The sequence below is a fragment of the Leopardus geoffroyi genome, chromosome D2 (assembly GCF_018350155.1).
Source record: "Leopardus geoffroyi isolate Oge1 chromosome D2, O.geoffroyi_Oge1_pat1.0, whole genome shotgun sequence".
In the NCBI taxonomy this organism is placed as follows: domain Eukaryota; kingdom Metazoa; phylum Chordata; class Mammalia; order Carnivora; family Felidae; genus Leopardus; species Leopardus geoffroyi.
The window spans coordinates 7,393,605-7,402,306 of record NC_059334.1 but is presented as its reverse complement, the minus strand read 5'-3'; the positions used below and the strand labels follow the sequence as shown (position 1 = coordinate 7,402,306).

Here is an 8,702-nt window from a genome sequence, read left to right as displayed (position 1 = left end):
AATATGGTAAGTGACCAATAAAAAACATTCACATATAATGTGTAATACATTCAGATAAAAATCTGTAGATTTTTAGCAGTAGAAAGAAAATTCAAGCGCAGAAAGAAAAAGAAGTGATGTAAAATTTCCCACTGTAAGAGACCTTGTTCATACTGTTAACATTTGATGGATAATAGTGAGTATCAAATCACTCAACTGGAGTATTTACACTCAATTGGATACACTGAAGAATTCTACTTTTAAATGTTAATGTTTACATTACAAGGAAATTAATTCCTTCGCAACTACTGAAAGTTATGTCGTCTCCTTCTGTTTAGAAAAATCTATTTAAATATATGAATAGTTTCAAAATTAAATCCGATTTTCTAAGTGCCCACAATATAAAGTTAGTGACGACAAAAAACAGGAATAAGAGCAATAATGATATTACCTACCACCAGTTTTTATTACTAACATTTGTTGACAACATTCAGAAATGTCTAACGTTGAAGTCCCGGTAAAAAGTTTAATTCCAATTCTAAATGTATAAGGAGGCAAAGTTTTTCCAAGTTGCGGGGTAAGCTAGCAAGTAAGTTTAAAGACCCCCATCCTACAGGAACGTTCGTATATGTCATACAAACACATACAGAGGGATGTGCGCACAAGTATCTGAAAGAGCAAAAAGTCAGAACCTAAACGTCCATCAATATGTTCAAGTAAAATGTGATATTTTCATGCAACAGAGTGTTACATACCAGGTTAGAAGGACTAGATTAATTTATCAACATGGGAATATCTCAAAATTTACCAGACTGTAGTTAAATGTCATCCTCAGACTTACAGTGGGTTCATCTTTCTCTCATTTCCTATCCTTCTCACAACAGAGAAACCAGTCCAGGAGGCAGGAGATCCACAGGCTGTGTGACATCATCCAAACCTTGACCCTGGAGCAGAGAACTTTGAATGGGTGTGTAACATGATCATATCTCAGTTACCATCCTGAAGGCTCCACAGTTGTCTGAGGCATTTTAATGACCACCCCCTGCAGGGAGTGGGGGAGGGGTATGAAAAGGGCCAAAGAACCAATCAGAAGGAAAATAATTTATTTCCCCATCGTCTTTCTGAAATCTCTACTTGCCTGGAAAGAAGTAAGCTATTTAGGGTGGATACAGGAAATAACGATCTTGCATATATCAAATGCCGAGAAAAGCAGAAAGTGACTCCTGGCAAGAAATTAATTTCTGTGATAATAAAATCACAGTTCACGAGTTTGCTTCTGTAAGAATGCAAAATCCATAATGCCCACCAATGACAATTAAGTTCCTTGCCTATTTGCATGAATGTCGTTCCTCTTTCTGCTTAGAAAAATCTACTTAATGCAACTACGTGGATGGAACTGGAGGGTAATGTGCTAAGCGAAATTAGTCAGAGAAAGACAAAAATCATATGACTTCACTGCTATGAGGACTTTAAGAGACAAAACAGATGAACATAAGGGAAGGGAAACAAAAATAATATAAAAACAGGGAGGAGGACAAAACAGAAGAGACTCATAAATATGGAGAACAAACTGAGGGTTACTGGAGGGGTTGGGGGAGGGGGATGGGCTAAATGGGTAAGGGGCACTAAGGAATCTACTCCTGAAATCATTGTTGCACGATAAGCTAATTTGGATGTAAATTTTAAAAAATAAAAAATAAAATTTAAAATAAAATAAAAACTGATAAAAAAAAAGAAAAATCTCCTTAAATATTTGAATATTTTCAAAATTAAATCCTGTTTTCCAACTGACCACAATATAAAATTAATGACACCAAAAAATGGAGATAAGAGCAATAATGATATTATCTACCACCACTTATCATTATTAACATTTGTCGGTAACATTTAGCAATCTATAAGGTCATTAAAGGACATCTACATGGTCTGATGAAGACCTCCGGCATCTTCACACTTTGTCTCTTAGGTCTCTGCATATGTGTTTTTATAGGGACAGCCTGGGGTGAGTACTATAATACAAATAATAATGAGTATTTACTGATTACATACTACTGTTAAGTGATCTACACAAATATATCTCCTGTATTTCTTACCACTTGACCCTACCTATCCTGCCTCTTTACCACAAGTACTGAAGTCACCCCTCTCTCATAACAGCTGAGGCCTTATTACCATTTCTACAGTCTTCCACTTTCAGGAATTTTCTCGCTAAGGTCCCCAGTATTCTGCAAGTCCTCTCCCAGCAGATCCTCCTATCATTTTACCAGACATGCCCACACAGGTCCAAACCTCCAGAGTGAAGCAGCCTTCATACAGGTACCCCTACCAAAGCAGAGAGAGGGGAGAAAACAATGTTATTGGATTGACTATATACATTAACCCTGATAATGTATATTGAAAGGAAGATGTAGGGCTGTGGTCCTGGACATAAGATTAAACTGGATTGCCACTGCTGGTAAATATTTCCAGCATTTTGCTGTGCTTAATTATTTCCTATCATTCCATAATTCTCTTCGGATCACAGACTGAAGAATTTCTTGAGTCAGATACTCTGGGTGTCAGTTTACAGCAAACACTCAACCTGAGTCACCTTTTGCTTCCCTATACCCCATTCATCGCTGCCTTACCCTAAAAAGGGAGGTACTCAACTATGTATACTCAGACCATAAATTCCTTGCAAGGCTATTACTTGGCAAGTTACTCAATCTCTCTGTATGCCAGTGTCATCCACCGTATAGTGGGGACAATAATAGTACTGATTCATACGGCTGTTATAAGGATTAAGGGAAGAGAAATATATCTCTCCGAACAAGTCTGACACGTGGTAAACACTAAATGAGCATTCACTGTTAGCTGTTGTTATTACCGAGTGAGGAGATACAGCCTGTTCTTCTGTATTTTCCTTCTGCCATCTCAGACACCTTGCACGCTGTCCGCCATCTGGAAGCTTCCAGTAAATGCCGAATGAATGTCGAACAATTATCAACAAGTGCAAGATGGGAGATGATACGGGAATAAGGATTCCCCCAGTCCTTCAGGATGTCCCAATAAATAGTACGTTTACAAGGATTTTAGGTCTTTTATTCATAGATCTTCTGTCATACCAATGTTTCAGTTAACAGTTTAAAAAAGCAGCATTGGCCACTGAGTCACTCTAGAGTCTGGACTTGGTAATCAAATGGTCCAATCACACTGACCTGTCACATGCTTCTCTTAAGTCACATGTCCAACATTGTGACATAGCAAGAATGCTCACAAACTCCTTTTTCCACCCATTCAAAGTTCTCTGTGGCAGCAAGACTCAGGAGATGCCACCTCCCCCACGGACTAGATGGCTTCCTGGATAACGTCTCCTACAAACTAGAAGGATGCTAATCTCAGCCCAACTGGGCAAGCAACAAACCCCCCAGGGGCTTCCCGAGAACCTGCCCGATGCACAGCCCTCAGAAGGTACAGTAACATTCAGAGTCAAAACCTCATCCACACTCTCTAGTTTAAATCCTGACAACTCCTAACTACGTCGCGGTCGTCACTTCGGTGATGCTACTCCCACTCTGCACTGAACTTTCTTGAAGGCTAGAAAACAAACAAACAAAAAAAACCCATCTTGTGTAAACCTCCATACTTCTCACAATGCCCTGCACAGTTTTTTACATACCAGACAGACACTCGGTTAAGTATTTATAAAGTCAACCACTGAAAGGCTACGCACTTTTACAAATATACACATAACCATACGAATATAACTCATCGGCTGGGTATAATATAACCCTTAGGTAATAATATTCATACATCACATTACGTTATCATGTCATGTTATACAAACCTTTTCTGTCAATACTTTGGTGTGGGATATTATCTGGAAAGACCTTAATCGCCATTTCTATCTTTTGTTTCCCAAAGGGAACATCAACAGAGGAAGTGCCAGTCTTAGTGAATATCCTGTGCCCCCAGGGTGGGGAGGTGGGGGGTAGGCCCACGAGACCGTTTTAATTACAAACCAAACACAGTAATATACCTTTTCTCAGCTGCGGCACAAATAACCAGAATTCCCGGAACGTGGACACCTAATTCTATCCAAGAGGCTAACTTTTCTCTTTCAAACAAGCTCTGGTGGAATTATTTTTCTCTAATGCTGCTCTTTTGATGTTGTCTAAGATGGAAGTGGCCAAGTCACAACTGGGGTTTAGCTTCGCAAATCCTACGTATTAACTCTGGAATAATGTAACGCTTTGACAAAACTCTAGTGTGGGAGGGGGAAACAACACTGTTCTTATCCTAGAATAAGTCATGGGCTTTTATTTTCAAGGGAGCCCCAGGCAAGTCAAGCCAGGCCTTCTGGCCAGCGGGGCCAGAGTCAAAGCTGGGCGCTGGCCCTGACCCGCAGGACAGTATGGACAGGTGGAGTAGGAGCGGGGGCGGGGCAAGCCCCCCCCCCCCACCCAGGAAGAGACGCAAGCTGGATGAGGGAAAGGCTTTACCCTCAACGATCAGCAGCTCTTCAAAGCCAGCTCTACCGATTAGCACAAGTTCACAGAGGTAGAAGACTGCGGCAAAGGGAAAAGGAAAAGGGAACACCTGAGATGGCTTCTGTTAAGTGAGCAGAGAAGGGTCCCGTGGTTCCTTTCTGCTCCCCACTCAAGTACGGTTTATCCGGCACCTACTCTAGTGTCCTGTGTTTTACCGTGCTGTGTGGGGGGAGAAGCGGGGACTGTGGCCTTCTAACCACATGCTCTTTGAAATAAGCTTCTCCAAGGCATGAAATAAACAATAAAAAGAATTGGTCCATGCAGGACGTAGGTCACTTAGCCTTGAGATTATTTACAGTGAAATCTGAAGCAAACTTAGTCAAGGGGACTAGGACCCAAACAATCAAGCAGTAAATTAATTCAAAACACTGACATACCAGAAAATATATTTGAGGTATTATAACTAAACAATAAAAAGCACTAAAGCTACCAGTCTAGTTTTGGGGAATCGTTTCCTCTTTCTGGAAATTCAGCTAAATATAAATTGTTAGCAAACCTTGCGGAAAACATGTTCGGTGGAACTATGCAGAACTACACGGAAAGGCTATGAGTTGGGGAGAGTGACACAATCAAGGTGTCATGAATTTTTTTCATGAGTATTTTGGCAAATGTCTTCAATTAGCTTGGATGGCCACAACAAAGTACCTTAGGCCGGACGGCTTACACAACAGAAATTTATTTTCTTATAGCTCTGAAGGCTGTGAAATCCAGTATCAAGGTGGTGGCCAACTGAATTCCCGGAGAGGGTGCCCTTCCTGGCCCGGAGATGGCCACCTTCTCTCTGTGACCTCACAGGGCACGGAGGGTGGGAGGGAGAGAGAGCATGACACCAAGTACACGCTGGTGGCCCTTTCTATAAGGACACTAATCCCATCAGAAGGGCTCAATCTCCATGGCTTCATCTAACCCCAATTACCTCCGAAAGGCCCTCTCTCCAACTACCATCATATTGGGGGTTAGGGCTTCAACATATGAATTCTAGAGAGACATGAACATTCAGTCCATGACAGCAAATGAAATATATTATTCCAGCTCTAGGTAAAATGGAGTAAGTTCATTCTACCCTTTCTCACTGAATGCTGCTATAAAACCTGATGGAACACACGGAACGCCATTTGAGGAGTCCATAAATAGAAGCAGGGGAACTGGGAAAGAAGACCAGAATTCAAAGCACCACTGAATCAGCAGTGAGTGTTTTCCGTTTTGTTTTTCCCCTGCTAGAATCCCCTGGTCTAGATGTAAAGCAGCCTAAAACTCAGAATGGGCACCGGGCCCTGCAGAAGCCCTTCAGTTCTGTTCTGGCTCAAGGATCAGGAAAGCATTTCCTAACGCTCAGAGAGTCTCAGGGAAGTCTGCCATCTTTTGTTCTTTCCTCTGTTCCCTAGTGCCCCGGCCCCAGGAAGCCCTGCCACCCCAGCAGCAGCAATGCCTACAATGGCAGTGGGGGCCCGCAGGCACCAACATCTCTGAGGGAGGGAAACCTTCTTCTACAGAGAAGCTGTGGTCCCAGGAGGAGGTACAAATCATAGTCGGTGCTTCCTCTCTGTCCCTCCATTGCTGGGCCCCAGACACGGGCCTATCCCAGGAAGTAGCCTGTGCAACAGCAAAGCTAAAGCACTAGCTTTCTGGATATAGGACTCAAAGAGGAAGTCCAGGGAGCCGGCAAGTACCAGAGATTATGGAGAAGGAGAAACTCAGGAAAGGTAACAGGTAAAGCTGATTAGAGACTCTTAGGCTCCCCCTCAGGCTACACAAGGACAGAACAGACCCAGACAGCACAGCGAAGACTCGGAGACTGAACTGAAGGACAGACCACCACACGTGTCCCAGATTGTGGCACACACAGAAGACAGATCCGAATAGCACTGCAAATGCTTTGAAAACAGAATTGACATGGAAACTACAAAATAGTGGTTAGAATTTGTAGCCTGAACCCAACCACCTCTATTGCCTGCTAGAACAAAAATATTAATATCCTGCACAGGATTTAAACAAAACCTAGAGACTTATGATATTCTAATGTTTTTTTTCAATTTTTTTTAATGTTTATTTATTTTTGAGAGAGAGAGAGAGAGAGAGAGAGTGAGCAGGGTAGGGACAGGGGGAGAAGGAGACACAGAATCCACAGTAGGCTCCAGGCTCCCAGCTGTCAGCACAGAGCCCAACACAGGGATCGAAGCCATGAACTGTGAGATCATGACCTGAGCCAAAGTCAGATGCTTAACCAACTGAGCCATCCAGGCACCCCCAAGAGTCTTATAATATTCTTGGGGCGCCTGGGTGGTTCAGTCAGTTAAGTGTCCGGCTTCAGCTCAGGTCATTGATCTTGCAGTTCATGGGTTTAAGCCCCATGTCAGGCCCTGTGCTGACAGCTCAGCGCCTGGATCCTGCTTCAGATTCTGTGTCTCCCTCTCTCTGTCCCTGCTCATGCTCTGTCTCTCTCTCTAAAAAAAAAAAAAAAAAAAAAAAAAAATTAAAAGAAAAATTTTTAAATAAAAAAGAAAAATTTTTAAATTTTTAAATTTTTAAATGTCTGCAATACAATTCAAAATTATTCAGCATACACAGAACCAGGAAAATCTCAACTCACATGTGAAAAGACAGTAACAGCGGACAATGCAGACATGATGTAGATGTTGGGATTAGATAACCAAGGCTGTAAAGCAGTTATTATAAAAGTGTACCAAGGAGTAAGGGGAGGGGCACTAGGTGGTTCAGTTGGTGGAGTCTCTGACTCTTTATTTCAGCTCAGGTCATGATCTCACAGTTTGTGAGATCGAGCCCCATATTGGGCTCTGCACAGATAGCACACAACCTACTTGGGATTCTCTTACCCTCTCTCTCTGCTCCTCCCCCCCAAAAAAAATAAATAAATAAACATTTTTTAAAAAGGAGAGGAAATACCCTTGAATACAAACACTGAAGATATAAACAACAAAATTGAATTTTATAACTGAAAAATACAAATAACCAAAATAAACTCCGTAGATGGACTCAATCACAGAACAGAGATGACACAGGAAAGCATCAGAGAATTTGAAGATAACTCAACAGAAATTATTCAATTTGAACGATGAAGAGAAAAATAATGGGAAAAAAATGAACAGTGCATCAGGGACCAATGTAACAAAACTGAAAGATCTAATATTCACGTTACTGGAGATCTAGAAGAAGAATAGAAAGAATACAATGCAGTTAAGACATATTGGAAAAGATAATTAAAAATTTTCTGAATTTTGTAAAAAACAGAAACACACAGAGTCAAGAAGCTCAGTGAACTCTAAACATGATAAACCCAAAGAAATGCATGCACAAACATAGTATAATCAAACTGCTGATAATTGAAGACAAACAAAAAGAATCATGGAAGCAGGCAGAAAAAAAAAAAAAAAGAGGCATTATTTGCAAGGCAACAACTCAATGATTGTACATTTCTCATCAGAAACTATGGAGGGTAGCATAAAATGGAACAGCTTAGAGTGCTGGAAAATAAAAACCAACCCTTCAACCCAGAGTTCAAAATCCAGGAAAAATATTCTTCATAAATGAAGTTGAAACAAACACATTCTCAGGGAAGGAAAACAAAGAGAATTCATTGCCACCAGACCTGTTCTAAAGAACGGCTAACGGAAGTTCTTAGAAGGGAAATTATACCATGACAAAACCTGGAACATTGGGAATAGACGAAGAACAACAGAAATCGTAAATATCTAGGTAAATATAATAGGCTATTCTTCTCTTGAGTTCCTTAAAATACAGTTCATGTTTGAAAGCAAAAGTGTCTTATTGAACTTTCAACCTATGTAAATGCAATACATAAGACAATTGTAAAATAGAGCGTAAAGAGATCTAAGTGAAATAATGATAAGACTTCCACATTCCACTTGAAATGAATGGTAACATATATTGATTCCACATAGATTGTGGAAAATCAAACATTTATATTTTAATCCCAAGAGCAACCATTAGGGCTTTTTTTTTTACAAAGATATATAGTGAAAAACACAATAGATAAAACAGAATACTAACAAAAATTCTATGTCCCAAAATAAGGCAGGAAAGAGAAAACAGAGAAATGAGGGGGGAAATTCAAAAAAGGAAACCAACAAAAAACAAATATATCAAAGAGCCAAATATATCAAGAATTACATTAACTGGAAATGGTCTTAAATATGACAATTAAAACACACAAAG

At 40.5% G+C, this 8,702-nt stretch overlaps 1 protein-coding gene and 1 long non-coding RNA gene across 2 annotated transcripts in view; one reads left to right on the top strand and one right to left on the bottom strand.

Moving 5' to 3' along the window:
• Positions 1 to 1,837: 1,837 nt before the first annotated feature.
• On the bottom strand, positions 1,838 to 6,599 carry LOC123577339. The gene is made up of 2 exons (XR_006701812.1): positions 2,846 to 6,599; positions 1,838 to 2,301 (listed from the first exon to the last, which is right to left on the bottom strand). It is a non-coding gene; the product is annotated as an uncharacterized LOC123577339 (long non-coding RNA).
• The window catches only part of ATAD1 (ATPase family AAA domain containing 1), a 77,496-nt gene continuing 72,123 nt past the window's right edge, over positions 3,330 to 8,702 (top strand). The window contains exon 1 of the mRNA XM_045439439.1: positions 3,330 to 3,429. The gene's annotated coding sequence lies outside the window, so the exon portion shown is untranslated. The remainder of the gene's footprint in view (positions 3,430 to 8,702) is intronic.